Below are 21,185 nucleotides of genomic sequence, written 5' to 3'. Positions count from 1 at the left end.
ACCAAACAATTGAAATTTAAATTCTGTAAACAGTCTATTTGATGAAATAATTTCATTAGTTACACCTTTCTTCAGCTTATCATTTCTTATGGATATGCTTATACAATTGCCAACATACGTGCTCTTCTTTCCGAAAACGAGAAAATACAAGAGAAAAAGCGACAAAGGGAAAATCTCACCAGATGTAATGATGCATGTATAGTGCATTCCTTAGTGGGTAGATGACACCTAAAATGTTTTTAGACTTTTTAAAGTATTTTTCTGAAAATACTAGATATTCGAAGAAAAATCCGATTTTCTTACTAGACATTTACGACTACCACGTCTTTGAAGGGCTTGGTTTTTGTGAGGTAACTACCACACTACTAAAAAAAAACAATAACACTACTTTGTTTCCAACCACATTCTAGCCATAAGTTGATAAGCCTCTTGATAAGCGTATACATGGTCCATTGAAAAATTATGTTAATTCCGCCTGCACTGTAAAAACGATTCAGAAACGTTCCTTGAAAATAATGGGCAGCTGATGTGCCCAATTTCTGCCAGTAACTTATCTTTCAAAAACCAGAAACATTTTCCGCTAAAACTCAGTAATCACCCTGAAATTATCCTGGAAAGCTTCCTGAATTATTAAGAAATCTTCCCGTTTAGCCAATCGTGTCTCCGCAACTTTTGAGTAAACTTAGATATAATATTTTAGGTTAGGTGTTAGTTATTAGGTTATGTGTAATATAACAGCCTGGCACCTTCCTAATTTATCACGGAAATTCCAAAAGCAGTATGGCACACATGGCCCCAGCTATGACAGAATTGCAAGTAAGTATCAAGAACTTTACTCGCCTGCAATTCCTGCAAAGCTACGTAGGCCAGGAACTTTTTCGACCCTTTCTTGCCGAGCTACGTAGTCCAATTGACTTATACGCTCCCTTTGGGAGCTTAATTAGTCCACACGGGCCGTAATCGAACTAATGCCGATACACTTTATAAATAAGCTCTGTTAATCCTTAAACTGGGAGCTAAAAATACTTTTAACAACAATGTGAAGTCTTCATTCGTGCAACTTGTAGCAATTCAGGAAACTTTTTGACAATGATACTTGATTTTTCCAAGAAGAGGATAAAAACAATTGAAATCCCGAAACGTTACACGAAAATACTCAGTTACGTTTCGGAATTATTTTACAGTGTGTAATTCTTGGCTAGGGAATAATCCAGAAAAGCCAATGACGATTTACGACGTACCAATGGTGGTAACATTCGCTTTTCCACAAGGAGCAAACCACATAAATATTATGAATGGTTTAAAAAAAACTGGTGTTTTTTCCTGCAATTCAAACATTTTTCAGGACTGTGACTTCATGCCAGACTCCCCATCTCCTGGATCTAAGAGTGAATCTGTTTGTCCCTGCGGCAACCCCCTTCTAGCCTCTGTAAGCACTGCAATGGCATGGACAAGACAGGAACTACCTTCCACCTTGATGAAGAAGCAGCGGACAGTAAATTAGAACGCAATAGATCCGCTTCTTTCGTTCCTGTAAAAAAAAATATGTTAGAGTGGTTTTAGCTTAAAATTTTTGAGCGAAACTGGACCGATTATACTACGTTCCTGTTTTTGAAACAGTAAAGGTGTGTAGCTCTCTTTGTACAGCATTTAATTTTCTTCATTATCATCCTAAGTAATTGTCTGTAGCGCTCTGTATAGTCATGTGACGACAAATTTTATGAAAGCTGTACGTGCAGGGCGAAACCGGGTTCTACCCGGTTTTACCCCTTGGTTTTTAAAACATAGTAAGTCTATTATATAATACTAAAAAAAAAAAAAAATATTTGACTAAATTATTTTACATTGAGGTTACGAAACAAGATATATTAAACAAGCATCATCTTCAGGTAACATTAAAAGAAAAGAAAAATAAAATCGACGGGGAAGGAAGACCAAAGATGGACGGAAGAAAAAAAAAACCTGAAGGAAAGATAAACGAATCAAAGAAAAGGCATCATTATAAAGATGCCAAAAAAGAACAGATAGAAAATACCTTGGTTTTACCCCACTATTGTGGCAAAACCGGGCAAAATGACTTTTTTTTGCAAAAAAGTTAATAAAAATTAAAAAAGAGCAACACTTATGTTTTTGAAACTGTGGCTGCATTAATAGATAGGTAGTGCATACTTTTGCAAAATTTTGTGCCTTTATGCTAAAAACTGATTTCTGGAAGGCTGCAAACCTTAGGGTTCATGGTTTACCTCAATTTCCCCTATCATAGAAAAATTAGAAAACGTTTAAGTGCAAAATATTACATACTAATCATTCTAATATAAAATAAATTGAGAAAAACTAATAATACTAATATAAAATAAATTGAGAAACATATTTGATACAATCATATTGTGTTTTGTTTTGTCTTTTTGCCTAACTTTAGCATATCAAAACTTTTGACTTCAATAACAATTCTACGTATTGGTAAAACCCAACATTATTTTAAAAATGTCTACATAAAATTCCTGCATTAAATTCATGAGACCTGGAATGAATTCAGTTCAGTAATTCTAAACGTGCATTGTAAGGAAATAAAAATCTATCTGCTGCGAAGTTTGCTCTAAACAGTGTAAAAATTAAAGTGATAAAAGATGTTTTAAAACTGCTACTTAATGTCTTCCTTTTTAAATAGCTACTATCTTCTGTTTACTACAAAAAGCGATAAACACAAACAGAAAGCCATCATAAAACGATGAGTATGCCAAGAGATCATGCGCCAGTCTGGTCTGTTGCCATTCTTGTGTGGTCATAAAGATAATTCTTGGCAATAAAATTCGTTCCGATTTAGAAGGAAGGCTCGCAGTTAAAATTTATGTCCCGAAAATTTCATTAAAAATATCTCTTCAAAAGTTATTACCTTAGCGCATTCAATTAAGAATGTATTCTTCTTCCCCAGCTATGAGGTCTACAATGGCATTTCATTTTCGGAGATGTTTAATAAGTTCGGAGGAACTTTATTCAGGACACACAGGTTAGTTTCAAGCAATTTTCGCAGACGATTTTGTTTTAGTGTTTAAAGCAATGAGTTAATAGAATTGTGAAAATTTATTTTTTGGATATGAGGATGGGTTAAAAGATTTTCACAGGCAATACACTTTTTATCGCCTATTTCTTTAAAGCAAAACGCCGGATTGTTTTATCTGAATTGTTTTAAAATTTCCGAAACACACAAATATGTTTCCAAAGTAAGTTTTATTTAACCTCTACTTATTAGTTCTATATGATTGAGTTATCAGTCAAGAAACTATATCATTAAGAAATAATTCGTTTCAGTACTTCTTTTGTGTTATTTATGGAAAGAACTTTCAAGAAAAAAAAATTGAAAAAATAAGAAAATAAAAAAATATAAAAAATAAATAAATAAATTTATCAAAAACCCACAATATAAAGCAAATTTCTACTTACTTTTTTACAGGATGCAGAAATTTGGGTTTTTTAAATTTTCTTAATTTGCTAAATTATCACTTATAGGTTTCATTTCTATATTAAATTTAGACTTTAATTTATTTTTTCGAACATTTAATGAGTTATGATTTCCCTTTTTTTTTTGAGAAAATGAAAAAGGTATTCAGCATAATATTTAAAGCAAAATGTTCCGCTTTTTATTAATTCAAAGTAACCAAAAAATTAACCATAATCTGTTTGTAAAATGCAAAAAACATTTGCACACATTAATGATAATATCCGTAACAGTCGCTGGAAGTAGCGCGCTACAAGAAGCGACACTTCTGTAGCAGCTACATTTTTTAGTAGTTTGTAGTGTAGCGAACTACTTCAAAAAAAAAAAAAAAAAAAAGAGCAGCGAGTAGTTCGGTACAAAAAAATGTAGTTTGTAGCGATTTCTAAAAAATACTTTTAAGTAAAGTTTCAAAAAAGAAAAAAAAACTTAGTTTTGTTTTCAAACGAAATTGACCGTGCAAGTCTTACGCGAGTAATACTTGCAACAATCAGATTCGTAGACTCTGAAAAACTTCAGACATAATATTTTGACGCCATACATTCTATGACGCCATATATTCTATCTGTTGAACGCTATTAGTTTGTTTGTCATCGAAACTTGCACATTTCCTCAATATTCCTCTTGAATAGGGCATGACTTAGAAAGAAAAGAATAAGCGATAACTGCCAATTAAGTACCGCTTTTGTGTTTTCTGGCAGCAGAAAATGTAATGTGAATGAACATTTTAGATGGCAATGAGGATACCTAATATATGGAAGCTACTGTAAATGTTATAGAAAAGAGTGATATTGAATTGCCCTGGCCGGCTAACAATAAATATTACAGTGTTATAGAAATGTATGATATATATTAAAAAAAATCGTTTTATGCAAACTTTGCCCTTAAGCAAAAAGCTTTCGGTATCAATGTCATCCACATACGAATCTCAACGTACGAACGAGGGATATGCGTTCCAAGGCTCCTTGCATAGGTTAAAATTTCGCGTTATGGAAAAGGGTACCTAGACGATTTTTTTTATGAACATACCAATTATTTAAGACAGTTAAAAACACCCCTCAAACTGTTTTAGCCCATTTCTTAACTTCACATTACCGAATTTTGCCATAGAGAACTGAAACTTTACTGTATTTAAAAAAATAAAGAACTGTGTTATTAAACAAAAATAGTGTTAGGATGCACAAAATCAATGGGAGAGTGGCATAAAATGAAACAGTACGGTACGTATAGTATGTAGCAATAATAAAATGCAGCAATACAGTATAATGTGCAGTAGATACAGTAATTATTTCAACACACCTTTTACTTCAAGAAAAATTTAAAATCTTTACATTTCTTTAGTTGTCAGAAACTTTCTATTTTTTTCTCCCATTTTGAAATTTTAGATAAACAGTCCGCTTATGTGAAATTATATTTTATCAACTTCATATTTAGAATGAAAAAGAGTGGCGATTTGTACATTAACAATGCGATGTTTCGACTAGTGTTGAACTTCTGCTTTCAGTGATGCTAAAGGGAAAGTCCATTCACGAAATTAATATTTAGTACCCAATAACGAAGGTATTTAAGCCCTGCTATTCCTTTCCAAAAATTTTCATGTTGCGGGTGAGGAATTCGCGTCAACTCCAAAATTTGTTACTCGAGAAGAACTCGCAAAAAGCCAGTTTTAAATCGCGTTTTAGCCCGAGTCCACTATTGTTTAAAACTACACATTGAAGTAACGTAAACATTTTTAAATATTCTGCCGTTTGCAGGTAAACGGCAGTATCTGCAGAAATGGGTTTTCGAGATATTTGAAGAAACGCGTTTCTGATTCAATGCAAACAATGGGGAAATGTTTTAATTAAACGTCTTTTTCGCGCCTTTTTTTCAGCGGAAACCAAATAAGCGAGCTTGTACAATAAAGATAACGTACAATAGATGACAAAAATGCAAAAAAATGAAAATTTTGTATTTACTGCCCTTTACCTGCACACGGCAGTATTATGTTTCATATTTCAGATGCATTTATTAGTGTTTGATTACAAGTACTGGTACCATTTGGGAGATTTTTTTCTATTTCTTTATTTTTTTCTTTTTTTTTGTTGATTGAGTGTTGATATATTAACGTCGTAAAAGTTAATTATTAAATATTGTAAGTTTTTGTGGTTGTTCGGTAAAATTGAAAAATGCTTTTATTTTATTTTATCAGTGGCGTAAGAAAGGAGATGGTGTCCAGGTCCAGACCCCCAACTTGAAGCTCAAAATCTGCTAATTCTTACAAAATATAAGTTCCTCTAAAATTAATTCCTACAATGAAAATTAAAGTTTTTCTCTTTTTAATTATTCGTAAAAATCGTAAAAAATATTTGGATTGACAAATTGGTTCAGTAAAGGAAAGAAAGAATAAATAATTCTTAGTAATATTCCATGTTCAAATGACCTAATTTATCAATTTAAACCATTTTTCGAATTTTTTCATTCAATCCTCGAACAGTGTGTATATGCATGCTTATTATTTATTTATTTTTTTAAAAAGTAGCGAAGTAGCGACTACATTTCAAAAGTAGTTCGTAGTTGCTGCATTTTGAAAAAAAGTAGTTGTGGTTGTAGTTTCGTTACAAAAAATGTAGTTTTTCCAGCCACTGGTCCCGTAAAAGTTTACTTCAAACTTCGACCTGAAAACTACCTTAAAAATATGCTGATGAATTCTAGAATCCTTTTAAATCTGCGATAACTTTGTAAAATAAAATGGTATTTCTAAAGTTAATATTTTTGAATCGATTTTAAGGCATTTAAAAAGATATATATCTGTGAGAAATATTTACGGACAAAAAAAAAAAAAAAAAAAAAAAAAAAAAAAAAAAAAAAAAAAACCTAATAAAATCAGATTGTGTTTTGCATAGGAAATCGTAGGATTGTTTTACTGCTCAGGATCATTTACTGCTATGGCAAATGGTAAAGTATTTATTTCACAATTAAAATTTTATTTAGTATTTTTATTTTTGCACTATCATTGTTGCTTTTACGCTACGTAGATTACACCAAACGATACAATAATGCAAAAAAAGAAGGAAAAATAAGAAGGGAAAAAAGGAAAAGGAAAGAAAAAAAAATGAAAAAGAAAGTCGTTTTACTGATGTTTTATTCAAAAATGTTACATATTTAATTTTATTTTTATTTGGATTTCAATAGTTGATTGATCGTAAGTTTGAATTATCTTTTTCAACAATACAGAAAAGGAACAGTAAAAAAACAAAAGTTCAGATACATCATACATAATACATCGCCCTGCAGTCCAGAATAGACGCTTTGAAAAGGGAATTCACTGAAAGCTTAGTTCTCGAATGTCTCTGGGCAAGAAAGAAGTAGGAATGAAGTGTTGGAAAAAGAGAGAATTTCTTCTTGACTGCGTTTTAATGAGTTATTCGCTTTCCCAATCGTTTCTATCTCTCCCGAAAAACGCAGGATCGGTGAAGAGGAATTTTCACTCCTTTTTTGACAATTTTTGTTTTATTTTTGAAAGTGGTAACACTTGAAAAGTAGGAAAAAGGAACTGTGGATGAAAAGAGAGCGTTTAAAAAACGGTTTGGCGAGATTAAAATGGTCGCCGTCTTGAATAATAGTTTAAAGAACGCTTAAATTTCGCACGAGTTTTCCAGAGTTTTATTTTACGGCCGAGTTTCATTCTACTTGCCTGCTTCTTTCATCGCTTTACGGTTACTTTTCGATTTAAAAGACTTTCGTTTCGGTGTGCTTTTAAAAAGGAATGAACTGCATCTGGCGTAGAAGAAAAGAGATGATTTAAAATCGGAAAATCTGTCTTTTTCTACTTGAGTGAAGTACTTTCACTCAACTAATTTCAGAATAATGTTGAAATTTGATAATATGAATGCAAACTATACTTCAAATGTGGAAAATAGAGTAAAATTTCTTTCGAAAGTTTTCTTAGCGCATGGAATTAATGACAAGATGGCTGAACTTCTGTTTTTCCCATTTTCATTAATTATTGACCAGTAATATACTTTTGTCCTTTCTTTATTGTTTTTTTTTACACTATGGAACAAAATTAGAAAACATCGTAAAAGGTTCTATTTGATAAGATGGCTAATAAAAATATGTTAAAAACTAATGCATGGTTGCTTCATTTCTTAAAGACACAAATGTATCACAATCGCTGTAAATCATCCTTGTTATATTTTAATTAATTTTACTCTTATAATACAAAGAATTTTATCAAATAATTTAGATTATATTTCCTGCTTGATTCTATGTGTATTGTTAAATTTAGATATTTTGAGTGTTCATAATGCATTAAAAAGGCCTTAAATAGTGAATAGCGATCACGTTCACGATTATTTGGCCCCTGATAAATATGTATCGAGAAGAATTTAAGTGCATTTTAAAATAATATAAAATAAACTAGTGATACCCGCACGGCTTTGCCCGTAATAGAAAACTCAAAAGGTCTTTTGGTTCGCCTGTATATTTACAAAAAAAATGTATGGTGAATTTTCTCGCCAGTTGTCTTGTACCCATCTTACGGTTCCACGTTATGATAATTTCGTATCTCGCCAATTGGCTTGTGCCCATGTTACGGTTCCACGTTATGATAATTTCGTTATTTACTCGTCCATCTTATGATATTTTTTTTCTTAAAATTGGAATAGAAAAACAACCACATCGAATTTTCGAAAAATCGCTTCGAGGTGCACACCCCCATGCCACATACTAACTTTGTGCCAAATTTCATGAAAATCGGGCGAACGGTTTAGGCGCTATGCGCGTCACAGACATCCAGACATCCTCCGGACAGAGAGACTTTCAGCTCTATTATTAGTAAAGATATAATAGAACAAAAACAAAGCTGAAATATAATTTCTTTACTTATCCAAGTCTGGAATGGTTACAAAAGAATTACTCGATTGAAGAACGAGTCAGATTTCTCAAGAAACATACTTAATCAAGAAAACTGAGCAGACAAAATTATCATCATTCGACGAAACTTGGAGTTTTCTTCGACAAAATTATTATCATTTGGCGAAACTTGGCGCTCCATTCGACAAAACTACAATGATTCGGCATAATTTTACGTTCCATTCGGCAAATTGAAAATGTCCGCCCTTCCGAAAATTTAAGTTCGTAGCGCCTCTGTCAGGACATAGGAGTATATGATAATTTTTTTTAACCTGCAGTCTCTTGAAATATAATTAAGAAAATAATTAGTGGAAGGTGATTTAATACTCTTAATAATGCTACACACATTAACTTTGAAAGATTAAATTACATTCACAGACACTAAAGAAAATGATTCAGCAACTACGATCTGATACACTGTCGAGAAAAATGTTTTGTAGCCATTTATATATTGTGTTTGACACCTCTTATATCTGAGATGGTAATTAAACAAAGAGTGGAGACATATTTAAAGCGATACATCAACAAAATATAAAGACGTTGGAAGAATAATTATTATGTGATAGTTTTGCTGACAGTTGTGACAGTCCGATAAGAATCACACTGCCACACTTTTAATATCCTTATATTCCTGCCATTCCCGAATCTATTTTTTCATGTTTTCACATGTTTTCATACAACGCTAGCCTTTTCGAAGAAGATAGTATTTCACCCTTCTTCCCTTCGCGCCAACTAGGTTCATTGACCGCGCATGAATACATCCTATTACACTCAGATAGCGTTCCTGTCTGATCTGCCGTTATAATAATGCGCCGCGGTCGGAGGACACTATACCATTTTCCTTTACATACAATCAGGGCCGTCGCTAGGTCAAAAAATTGGGGGGGGGGGGGGTACGCATTTGGCGGCCCCTTAATTGTTTCAAACGCATGTTCCAATATGCAGAGACAGAGAAAGAAGATTTAGCTTCTGATTTACTAGGAATAGTCACTTATAACTATAGTCCTTAATGCTAAATAAATTTAATCATAAGGATAATATTGAATGAGAACTAAGGGGTGTCAGAGGGTTTCCTCTTGGCATTTTTCCCAAATTGAAAATATAAAAACGCAGATTTAGACTATGTTTTAGTTGGGAATAAAGGGGAGATGAGGTTTGATAGCCTTCCCTGAAAATCCCCCCCCCCAAATTTAAGTTTCCCAAAACACAATCGTATGTTATATTTAATTATGTTCAGAAGAGACTAGAGGGGATCCGGGGGCTCTCCCCCGGGAAATTTTCAAGATTGTTAGTTGAAAAACACATATTTAAACGATCTATAGTAATGTGAAGAAGGAAGAGACAGGGGGAGGTTCTCCCCCTCCCCCCGATAAATATTCAAACTCCAAGAACGCAATTCTGAAATATATTTTATGGTGACGAATAAAAGGGGGTCCGGGGGGCTCTCCCCCGGGAAAATTTTGAAAATTGTAGCTCGAAAAATGCAGTTTTAGACGATCTATAGTGATATTAAGGAGAAGGAGATGCGGACGCCATCCACCCCCCCCCCCGAAATTTTTTGAAATTGAAGTCTTAAAAACGCGGTTGTAGGTTTTTTGTTAAAATTGAGTGTACCGCCAGTTTCTTGAAAGTAAAGCTCCGAAAACGTAATTTAAGCGAACCTTCAGTGAAAGAGGCTAGCGTACAGAAATGTTTCGTAATTGAAGCACTAAAAACAAGATTTAAGACGTTTTTCGATGATGTTGGTGAGAGAGAGAGAGGGGAGCATTCTCTCGAAAAATTTCCGATCTGTACGAAACGCAGTTTTAGAAGAATTTTTATAATGTTAATGAGTGGAGAGATTGGGAGTTATCCCCTAGCAGATTTTCAAAATTAAAATTCAATTAACGCAATCGTAGGCGAATTTCAATACTGTTAGAGGGGTATGGGATTTGGGAGATCTCTCCCGAAAAATTTTCTGAAGCCTTAACAATGCAATTTTTGAGGATCTTCGGTAATATTAGAAAGAGGACAGGTTTGGGAGACCTCAGGAAGTTTGAAGTCCAAAAGACGAAATTTATTCGACCTTGAATGATGATGAATGATTAATTGAGAGGGGTTTTCTCGAGGACTACGTTGGGAGCACTCTCATGGTTTCGAAAGTGCAGTCCTAAATGCTCCTGTGTCGACCATCTTTAAGACGTTAGGGCAAAACGTTAGGGTTTGAGAACGTTTTCCCAGAATTTTTTCAAAACCCAAGTTTTAAAAACTCAATTCCAGACCAGCTTTGGGGGACGTACAAAGAAGGAATTGGAGTTCTCCACTCTATCTTCAATCCCTATCTTCATTTTAAACTTTAATTTTCGATAAAATATTGTGGTACTATTTTCTTCCAATTTTCCTTTGCTAAACACGATTATTTGCTTGGATTTTCTACAGTAAAATTCTCAACTTCCAGTCCAATTTTTTGTTTCCTTGAAATACAAGCGTCTGCGGCCCCAGAAAAAGAGCTTTTAACAATTTGAATGGATGTGGTAATTTTCTGTAATACCTTAGGTACTATATTTTATTCCATTTCATTTCATTTTAAATGTTTCTTCTGCATCTCTTGATTAAGCTTTGATTTACTTACGATCTTTACGTTCAAACAATTAGAAATTCTGGTGTGAGTATTCATCACAATATACTTTAAATCTCTCTTAGCATTAAACTGTTCCCCCCCTCTCTCTGTTTGAAATATATTTCGACGACCCATACATTTTTCTCCACTCAGCAACGATTTTCAGGACAATATTTTTCATTAAAAAAATTACATATGGGAATGTTTTGGCGGCCCGTATGAAGCCGTCTTGTTTATTTAACTATTTTTTTTTAAACTGAAGAACCATGAAGCTTGGTTTTGTATAACCAGGGCCGCCGAGATACAAGGCGTGCACGTTTTGTCGACGGTCCGCCATCCCATTATGCTAATTTGACTCTATCCAGAATACTTTAATTTGAGCCGGCCCTACAGTTTCCGATTAGGCAGATATACCCTATTCTGCGGCCTTGTGAATAGTGCTCTGAATACTTTTTTTGGGTTAAAAAATGTTTGAAGCGTACATTTCCGCGGCCCCTATTTAGATAATCTTAATAAAAGAGAATTATGGATGTTCCTAAGTTGTATTTTAAAATTATATTTTCCATTACAATTTTACAGAAAATATACTTTTCGTCACTATTATTTCAATTGTTCATTTATATTCACTATTTTAATTTTTTAAAACAACGAAGAGTTTACCCCTTTTCTTCGTTTGTTGAGTCTTTAAAAGGAAATTGGCAGCCCCACTTCTGAAAAACTGGAGGGGTGTAGCACCCCCCACACACCCCCCTTGGCGTCGGCCCTGCATACAATATATATAATTTAACCCAATTTTAACTTTGGCTTTGATTTTTATCATGGATAGCAGATGTATAAAAGAAATAGAATCAAGGAGATCTGGAACTCTTTCTTGACGCGTACTAATCTCCAGCACTGAATCGAAAGAGGGAACACGTCAGGAATTTTCTTTATGAGTTCAAAGCTATGTTTGCCCCTGTCTAGCGGTGTTCGCGGGGTTTGCCTTAAAAGAGAGGTTATATAGAGAAACCCCCAACTGTTTTAAGAGAGTTTTTTAAAAGTTTCGTCCGTTAGCAATGTAGTGATGAAGTGTTAACAACCCGGGGCTGGACTTGCTGTCCACGCCCGGGTATAAAAGGAAAGTAAAAATGTATATATTAGTTTAGTTTTTCGTTATGTCTATAGTTTTCAAGTGTACGTCATGTCTTCAATAAATACCAAAATTTAAGTCTACATCTAGGGAAGCATCAATTAATGCCTGAAGTAGACGTCCTGTCTTCAATCTCATTTATAAGTACGAGAATTTAATCCCATATCTGTGGAAGATCAAGGAAAACTACCAACAAGAATTACCCAGCACATCAATATTTAACTTCATTTTATGAGAACTGTCTAAAACACTGAATCTCCATGCCTGAACTTTAACAAAAAAAAATCTTATATCTGTGAAAGATCAAAGAAGACTACCAACAAGAAATCTCCAGTCAATTAAATATTTAACTTCATTATGAGCACTGTTTTAAAGTTCTGAATCATCTATATCTGGACTCCTACAAATACGATTACTACAACCATAATGTTTTTTAATCACAGTACATATTCCCCAGTGCTGCAGCGGGCCCGCTCATCCAGTAGCGTGAGCAATCTTGTTTAAATTCAATATGGGTACCCAATAATTACAAATAGATAAATTTATATCTTCAATTATGTTATTTTATGATTAATGAAAGATAAAAGATAAGAATGATTTAAATCAATTTTTAATACATTTCAACTGTTTCCATTGTTTATATTTTCGAGCGGCTATTAACGCAATGTACTTCCACTTAAAATTCAGAATATAAAATATCAACTTGGCCATAAATATTGTAAAAATAAGTATATATTCATATTAAATATTTGTCTGTAATTTATGCTTCTTGTGTTATTTTAGTGCATGTAGTAATTCTTTTGATAACCAACCAATCTATTATTACAGCAAAAGAAATCATGTGATATATTTTATATATTGCATTTTAATTCACCAAACAAATCAGTAAACAACCAATTTTCATCAACCTTCTTTTAAGCACCACCATCACAACAGTATAATGTCCACATAATTAATAGTTTAATATCATTTCTATTAATGAAGATATATGCCTAATTTTCTGTAATATTATCTACGCGCTCACACACAAACCAGTGATGCGAAGTCGGGGGAAAAGTGACCGACGCCGACTCCAGGAATTCCTTCGACTAAAACGCCGACTATTTTATATTAAAAAAAGTATAACTTCAACTCCATGACTCCGATTTTGAAGACTTGACACACACAAAAATACAAGTATAAGGAATGAAGGTATGATGCGTAAACATCTTTGATCCGTATGCCTACTGAATACAAAACTTTAATTAATAATATTTTCAAAATCTGAACCGTAAATTAAAAAAAAAATCTTAGCTTTTTATTGATGCTTTTTCACTTTTCTTCACCCGAGCCTTTAATAACTAAAACAGATACATTAAAAAAAAAGAGCTAATATTATTTGCATCAGAAAACAGCATCAAATGATTTAAAAAATGATAGTAATAATGGTGATTTTTTATAAACACTTATCAAAAACTTTTAAATTGCATTAAAAAATTCTTGTTAGATTCGGGTTCAAAATCAGAACTGAATAACAGTATGTAAAGCGATTAATATTCATGTAATGGATCTAAATAAGGGGAAGTACTAAATATTTAGCATAAAATCATTATGCAGAACTTTCAATATTGGGAGCCCAACAATAAAATAAATGGAGCTAAGAATTAATAATTATTTTCGAATCGATTCTTATTAAGTTCTTAGACGATTTCGTAAAAATCTTTATAGGAGCATTTTACTTTTCAAAGTTTTTTTTTTTTTTTTCATTTAACTTAATGAATACTTAGCGTTCTCAATAAAAGGTTTAAAGTAACATAAGCCCAAGTTTTTAGCATTGAATTTAAAAACAATAACTAGCAGGTGTGCAATTTTTAACTCTCGGTAATTCTACTGCATATAAACTTTGGTATTGAGTTTTAAAAAATGCTTAGAATCAAATATTCAAAAAATATGTTTTAGATTTTAAAATTAGTGTACATTTCAATTATCTTAGAAATAGTAAATTTCTAGCTTAATTAATGCTTATAGACTTTAACAATACATTCGTGCTAATAAATTATAGAATTTCCAAACAGTTGTAATGGGATTTAATATTTATAGTATTTTTTATTCTGATGGATATGTGCAGACAATAATTATGTTTAAACCTTGTTATTTTATATGAAAGAGAATAAAAATTATATTTTATGATAATACTCGTATATTAATGTATTTACTGAGCTTGTATTGTTTTTGAACACTTATTTATGAATGCAATCTGAATAAAGTTAACACACAAATACCAATGTCAAATGAACCGTAATTGGTCACCTTATCGCAGTTACTGGTCATACGATCGTTTAAATATTGGACCATATTAAGAAAGATAAAAAAAATTAACCCATAACAAAAATAGCTAGATTTCTACTCTAGTTTTCTGGCATATCCCCACGTACATGGGTACCTTCGAACGTCTTGAGAAAATAGAGTTTCAATGCAAGAGGTGACATGACACAATTGCTCAAAACCCTGAGATTCCTGTAAATGGTCATGTGACAAACGTAACCAAAACACAATATGTTAGCACGAGTGAAAGCATTCGTAAGTGCAAATTGTTTATTGTTTTAAGTTACAGAGAGCTCTCCGTGGCGAAATCATTGGAAAAACTTCGTTGAACTTGAATTATTGTAACCTGAAGCATTAAAAACACTTAGGGGAAGCTGCTGTACCCACGCACAGAATTTACTTTTCGGAAAAAAATTTCTGGAAGAATCTACAACTTATCATCTAATTTGGCAATTTTTGTTAGGTGAAAATCTCAAAGCTCTCAATCTCAAAATTTTTTTCTTAAAAACCATCTTTTTTGTACGTGGGTACAACAACCCGTTCACACCGAGGACAGGTGCCTTTAACCCACTCACTCACAGATAAAAAAAATAATATATTAATAAATCTGAGGAACTCAATTACTCATTACAATTTCATTACCCATTTTCTATTGAAGTTCTTCAAACATCCATTCAAAATAACATTAAATAAAATCTCTAACAGAAAATAAACTTTGAAAATTAATCGAAGGTTTATTCCCTTTTTTTAATTTTCCTTAATCTTTAACATCAGTGAACTCTTTAAAAAAGTTATTAGTCTTAAGAGAGTTAATGATGTTATGAATAATTAATATGTTTTTGAATAAAAAAATAACTAGATTCAAAATAGTATGGATCTCTATGTATCTACATAATAACTTCAATTTATATGCAAATTGAAACCTTTAAGCAAAATTAACCCACCACAAAAAACTCAATTTAGATTAAACAAACAAAAATCTAGAAAAGTTGACCTCAAATGAAAACGTGTGGTATTGACGGCCTGTAGATCCTACAACAGGTGGGGGTTTCAACACTATAACTTCAAGCCCTACTTCAAATTCATCATCATTGTTGAAAGCAAATTTCAGACGTTGATGACAAGGCACTATTTTAAGGTACTTCACATTGTAAGAAGACTCATGTGTGACCCAAGGAGACTAAAAATTGCTGTCCGTGGGTACACATGGTTGTGTGTCCTTGGGTACAAAGGTATGCCATTTTGGTTTTGCAAGGCAGTCACATCGACAGGACCACAGGTTTACAACATTAAAAATCAGAAACAAAACTTTCAAAATACGGGGAATCATGATACCTACAACAAAAATGAATAATACAATACACGACGGACAAAAAAAAATATTAATGTTATTTTTCAACTTAGATCCTACTAAAACCGAAAAAATGTGATAGAATCTTAAATGTTCGTTTGATCGCGTTAAAACTTCCTGGGGAACTGGAGAGCGCTGTGACACATAGTTAAACCCAAATTAGGATCTCTCTCGACGATACCCGGAATTTCCCGACCAACGTCCGTAGGTACAACCGTCCGTGGGTACAGCATCTTCCCCTATTCATTGTATTCAAGAGTTTATAAATGTTACTATTGTTTCAATTGCTTTCAGTAAAGCAAGAAAGAAAAGCATGAAACGAGTCTTTGCATACAAGATCGAGACAAGACTGGTACACTAACTATTTATTCTCTGTAGTCTATATCAATAGTAAATACAACGAATTGCTTCTTTTAAAAATGGTGCAATGGGTTTTAATGCCCAGAAAATTTCTTATATAGCATTACTGTCAAACCTATTAAAATGTTTTTTTAACCTAAACCATGAAAAGTACACAAGTTTTTCCTGTCCTATTATTTTTCCTTTCTAATGATTGTATCACTAAACACATCTACGTAATTGTTCTTCATGTAAAATAATATTATTAAAAAGAAGGGTGGAAGAAAAGTCAGTAGCTAAACTGTCTCCAGATACGTCTTTGTCGATCATCGGAGATTAGAGTAAAGTGTGATTCATCGTTTAACTAATTTACTCCAAGATATTTCAGAACGAACACGCCCGACACAACTGTATAGTCTATTGTTATTTCTATGTTGTATAGCCAATTGATGATCAACTGACTTGATGATCATCTAATACTGAATGTATAGTAATATTTTTTTTTTTTAATTTGATATTAAACATCGTTAGCTGCAAAGTAAGGTATTTTCTGTCCATACTTTTTCGCTGAAACCGTTTTCGAACGTCTAACATAAAATACAAATAAGTTAAACCCAAATTATACTTAAAGACTCCGTACAAAAGAGAAATTCTGCTTGATGGAACTTCAATTAGTTATTCTTATTTTATTCTTTCTTCTTTTACAAAAAACGTGGAGACAGAGAACACTTTTCAGAACGTTTCTAGACATTTTCTTTTATCTTTTTCCTTGCGTTGCTCAAATAGTAAAATTGAAAATTTTTAACAAATCTGGAAAGTTAAAAATGGGTTCATCTAGATTAAAATGGCCCCGTATAGAAGTAGAGTCTGAAGCCTTTTTCAAGATTCTTCAAACTTTTTCCCGTTTTTGAATTTCTGTTTTAAGGAGAAGATATTCATTCAAGTAGAATTTCTAATCCCCGTTTTACTGTTAGTTTTGATTAAAGATTTGCCTTTGTCACGCTTTGAAAGTTATCAGCTAGATTTTATAAGAAGACTAGAGCTAGTTTAATATAAAGAAAAAAAACTGAATAATTTCCTTTCATCTTCTATTAATGTTTATATCTGGGCATAGCAAACGAGACAATTGCTAAATGAATAAAAAATCTTCATTTTAAGTTTTTCCCCTTAGTGTAAAGCGTAGGTGTTTAAAAAGAAAATTTTCTTTTGAAACATAAGATTTTTTTTTTTTTTGCTATCTTAATTTTTTTTTCCTTTTAACTTTAGCCTGAGGGAAAAAATACTTAGGCACTAAACTAAAATAACTAGCTAAAAATTAAACAAGGGGCTTGTTTACCGGGGCACTTTTGACTCCACCCCCCCCCCCCCTTTTTGCTGCAAATAACGATAATCGTAACAATAAAAATACTTTTTTGTTGCATGTTCAGTGTCTGTTGGTGACTACGTTAGCGCTGGAATTTTCATCTGTAGATGGTTTTCTGCTCCAAATAAAACAGAATTTGATGAAATAATAAGCCAGAATTTGATAAGATACGCCAGAACTTTGACCACTCCCCTGAGGAGAGTTTTGGTATAGATTCTTACATATATACTGTAACGGATTCAGTGCGACTTCCACTTTCTTGAAATGAAGACACAGTTCTTGATAAAAACACAGGAGCTTTATTTACACTATGTACAGGAGAAATCGTTAACAACTGCTAAAATAATCATCAGCAATTAAGCAAATATCACTCAACACCGTAAACTCAACGGTTACACACGTATTTACTTCCAAATACGAAAACAACACAGCGAAATGCTTCGCTATAAACAGAGCTAATACACACTCTCAGTACAAATTCTCAATCGAAACTAACTTCTTTATCCCGCGTAACCGTTTATATACACACCGAAAAGAGAGCTCTTAAAGATTCCAGAAAATGCTACAACGTTCTACAACTACACTTTCATTGATAAAATCAGTGAATGAAATAAGAAAAAAAAGAATAGGGAGTTGTATACTTTAGCCGAATGAAAAGGGGTTGTATATTCATTACGGGAAACTATTTACAGGTTACGTTACTACAATAATTACTTTTTACAGGATCTGTAACAATACGTGTCACTATATTAGGATTGACAATACGGATTGAAACAACACTTTTTTTAGGAGGGTAGGGGGGTTAACCCTCAACCCCATCATGTTGCGGCACCACTGAATACCATCATTTTCAAGTAGATTAGATACAGGAGTTAAGGAGTTACATAAATAGTTTTTTTTTTTGTTTTTTTTTTGTTTTTTTTTTTTTTGTTTTTTTAGAGTAGTTTTGAAATGTCAAAATCAGTGCATTCATTCGCAGTAGGCAATTTGTAAGCGACTATTGTTGATTTGTTCTTTTCCTCAAGCTCATTTTTCGCGGCAATTGATGTTTTTTACTTATAAACTGTTTCTTGTTGGCTACGTCAAATATTATCTAAGTTTAACACTATTATTGCAACTTGATTTTATCGCTATTTGATGCATTTCTTAAACTTGTAGCTCTATCTACTATCTACAAGTCGACGGTCAGGAACTGAAATAGTCTACTTTCCTTTAAAAAAACATCGCCTATATCTCCTTCTTGAAGCGAATAAGTTAGGATAAAATCGAAATGAAATTCTCTCACTTGCACTGACTCCGTTAGTCATCATGTTGCAATGGATGATAACTATTACTATTTTTTTTTTACTTGGAATAAATCAATTGCTCTTAAATATGTTAATGAACAGAATTTTAAGAAACCAAATAAATTGCACAAAAAAATTTATAAAAAAAAAAGAAAGAAAGAAAAAATAAAAATAATAATAATGGGGGAAAAAATGTAAGTTGAATAAAAAAAATGATCAGATTGAATAAAAATGATTTCTCAGCAATACTTCATGCAGAAAAATAATTTTATTTATATGAGATCAAAAACTAAAATATTTCTCTTAAAGATTTATTTTTCCCTCTCCCCACCTGAAAAATACAATTTTACAGAATTAAAGCATTTTATTTGAAAAGAATTTTTGCTTTTGATTTTAGTCATTGCTAAACACAAACTTTATTTATAGTTGCAATGTGTTTTTAATAAAAAAAAAAAACATTTGCATAACAACAAACGTTTGTATCAGTAATAAAAACCATTTTGTTTTTTCGCGTTTTTTCAGTCAGTGAGATGCCGCGTTTATCGTTCTATTAATACATTTGTTTTAACATTACTGGAAACTGAAAACTGAATACGGATTCGGAATCTTTGTAATTCAAGTTTTTTTGTGTTAAAAACTACTTTTCGTGCATAAAAAAGGGTGGAATTTCTCCCAAAGGAGTTAATAATAATAGGTTTTGAGTTATTTCAAAAATATCTTTAAAACAGTTAACTTAATTGGGCAGGGGGAGAGGTAGACAATCAGATAATATCGACAGATATATCTGTTATCTTAAAACTCAACTTCCAAAAAAGTTTAACTATTTGATGTATTCTTGATTTTATTTCTGTGTTTAGCGTTATTCTTATAATACATTAATTTTTCTTTCATGCTTTAGTTTTTTTCTTGTTTTCTATAAAATACAGAAAAGAGAAGCTTTTATGCAAGGCACTAATGTATCGTTAAAATTCATTTAAAGTAAGAATACTAATGATAAAAAAAGATAATAAAATAAAACAAAATTGATAAACTTAAACAAAAATAAATAAAAGGTAACAAAATATTTTTGAAAAGACTAAAAAATATTATATAAAAAAATTAAAAACAATTATGAAAATGAGAAAAATAAGTGGAATGAATAAACACTTTAAAAAAAAAGTGAAAGCAGGGCTTTGAAACTACATCGTCATGTGTTTTTTTTTCAACCGTAGATCCTAATTTTAATTGAGTTATTCAAACTTTTGCAGATTCAGACTAATACAATCAATAATAGTTAAATTTCGTTTCTAGCTGGGGAGGAAAATATCTTTAAAAAAACTTTATTACTTTCCTAACCATAGACTTTAATACTTCCAAGGACATGATAAGGATTTTCCATAAAAAATACTCAATAAAAATAAGGATATTAGGAAGAATGAATTTACTAAAAAGTAATTTTTTGTACTTTGTTTAAAATGTTTATAAAAACTAACATTTGGCTATGCAATCTGTTATAAGACAAAAGAATAATTTGCTTTGCTAAACGAACTATTTCCGTGCCTTTATCCCAACTTTTAATGGAGAATATTAATTATTCATTTATGCGATTCTGTTTTTTTCCTTACTCCTGCAAGCAATTAAAGTTTGTCTTAATAAAAACCGAACGTGGTTTTCGCAGTGGACTTAATTTAAAAACGGGCTGCAGCATAAGAAATTAAAATTATTATGATTAAAAATATTAAATTAAACAATATTTGCAAAGCAAAAGCGAATGAATAAGAAATTAATGAATTTTTTAGTAGTTTGTGCTTCTTAATGAATACATGAAAACAAATATTTTTCAGATTAGATATAAATCTCTAATTCCCACTTTTTTTAAAGAGAAGAATTTTTTTTTTGTTTGGAAGTAATCACTAATTAAATCTGGATGCACTTATTTTAAATTTTCGGAGACGGTGGTTGATTTTCTAAAGCGTTCAACATTGTGCAGTATTTAATTCAGCAGTTTTTCTATTTTTCCTAATTACTTTCCCTCCTATGCATAACGTTATGGTTAACTCGGAACGAATAAAAAAAATGCCTTTAAAAATTGTTTAGTTTTATAATCGAAAATCAACAACTACCTATTAATCATGCACGTTCCAAACGAAATGGCAAAAATAATTTATCGTTTACGTAGCGAAAAATGAACTTGAAGTAGTTTCTGGTGACTATCTCTTTGATCATACGACAAAAATTGCCTAGAGTAGTGGTTCCAAACCTGGGGGCGATCGTCCACAAGGGGGCAATTTGTCTCCTCAAAGAGTCAATAAATGAATAAGGGGCAATAGACAAAATAGTAATCAAATTACAAGGCCAACGAAAACTGAAACTGAGAACGAATACGAAACCGATTGTTAACTGTTCAGACAAGGAATTGCAAGTAAAAAAAATAAAGTTTCAGCCC

The sequence above is a fragment of the Uloborus diversus genome, chromosome 2 (genome assembly GCF_026930045.1).
Source record: "Uloborus diversus isolate 005 chromosome 2, Udiv.v.3.1, whole genome shotgun sequence".
NCBI classification, from domain to species: Eukaryota; Metazoa; Arthropoda; class Arachnida; order Araneae; family Uloboridae; genus Uloborus; species Uloborus diversus.
Note: the sequence above shows the minus strand (reverse complement) of the source record.